The sequence below is a fragment of the Sinocyclocheilus grahami genome, unplaced genomic scaffold (assembly GCF_001515645.1).
Source record: "Sinocyclocheilus grahami isolate Dianchi unplaced genomic scaffold, SAMN03320097.WGS_v1.1 scaffold971.1, whole genome shotgun sequence".
NCBI classification, from domain to species: Eukaryota; Metazoa; Chordata; class Actinopteri; order Cypriniformes; family Cyprinidae; genus Sinocyclocheilus; species Sinocyclocheilus grahami.
The window spans coordinates 392,787-394,407 of NW_015506150.1; the positions used below are offsets into that span (position 1 = coordinate 392,787).

The 1,621-nt window shown below is 36.8% G+C and overlaps 1 pseudogene; it reads left to right on the forward strand.

Annotated features, from left to right (window-relative positions):
- The first annotated feature begins 1,285 nt into the window (after window positions 1-1,285).
- Window positions 1,286-1,621, forward strand: part of LOC107564931 (uncharacterized) — a 4,874-nt pseudogene continuing 4,538 nt past the window's right edge.

Genomic DNA, 1,621 nt, shown 5'->3' on the forward strand with positions numbered 1-1,621 from the left:
CAGTTGTCTAACAGCTTGGCCATTTTCATTTCTTTGATCAAGAACCCTCTCATTTCCAGTCTGTCTTGTTCGCACTGGTGCTATTGGGAATCTCACAGAATCATCTGAGGAATTATGTCGACTAATGGCTTCCTTGCAGTTCTTCTCCTCATATTCAGAATTGGATTGAATATTTACCAACTGTCTAGCTGTCCCTTCATACAAACATCTAAATGTTTCCATCTCTGTTTCAGACTTTGAAATTTCTTTTCTCAATCTGTTCCTTCAAAATAATCTCTTCAGCCTCGCAATTTCTCGATGACATGACATAGAATTTAGCTTGACAATTTAGCAACTTGTTTTCAGTTTGAATTTCTTCTAATCTTTTCTTAGTTACCTTGTATGAGGCAAAAAGAGCTTGAAGTGCATTAGCAACTTTTCCCTCTTTGCTTTTAGGCATTTTGGGACAATTTTTTAATTGAGACATAGCCCACTCGTAGGGGTCATCTGCCTTCTCTATCCCATTAAACATTCCCACTGAGCCGTGCTTAGTGATGTATTTAACTATCAACTCTGCCATTTTCACAATCTTATTGAATTGTGTTCAGCAATTCAATAGGCTTCTTTTCCTTCACTGACTGAACATTATCTTGTTTCTTTAAAATACCTGTTAGTCTATGAACAAGATAGCCACACTATGTTGGGTCTCTAAACTTTTCTACACTAAACTGTTAAAAATTTTACACTGTCACAGTAGCCTACATTGGACAAAACCACACTACTTCGGGTTTTATGTTATATTTTTAAAACAGTTTACTTAGCCACAGTTCCTCGGGCTCAAAATAATATTTATCAGATTAAAACAGTGCCACAATACGTCGGGCAAAAACCACACTGCTTCGGGGTTACTGCTTTAAACGTAAGAGTCGCGGTATGTCAGATTCACTATACTATAACACAACTATCATGAAATAATTCTGTGATCACACTACGTCGGATCAATTCAATTATTTAGAATTCAATCAGAATTATAACATCTTCATAGTCAGTTTCAACTACGTTAGAAACTTAAAACTTCAGACACAACATATCTAATACAACTCTGCCACCACAATGCATCGGGTTGATTCAATTACTTAAGAATCTTAACAGAATTATAAGAGACCAACAACAAGTTTCAGTTACTTTAGAAACTTTAAACTTAAGCACTTTGCTTCAGTTACTTTAGAAACAATGATTTCAATACAGCTCTGCCACCACACTACGTCAGGTTAATTCAGTTCCGTTAGAATTTCGCTGGGAAGCAATGAGCTGTAAGAAAAAGTGAAGACGTCGAAGATCTTGATGAAGAATAACTTTTATTACAGAATAGTAGTGACAAAGTACATGTAGTACCTTGGGTTCAACAGAGTCAGACTGAACCCCGAACATCCTAAGCTCAAACATTTTATACACTTAGAGTTTACCCTCAATATAAAGGAAGTTACTCCTGTTTTTACAGCTGTGGTCTGTATGTTAATTAAGTTCTGACACCCCTTTTGTCTGAGGTGGTTCTCAGTGTCCCACGCCTGCTCCCGTTCTACAATTGGTCACCATTTGCTCAGGATGTGATCATCCCAAGTGATCTACAAACAACATAACT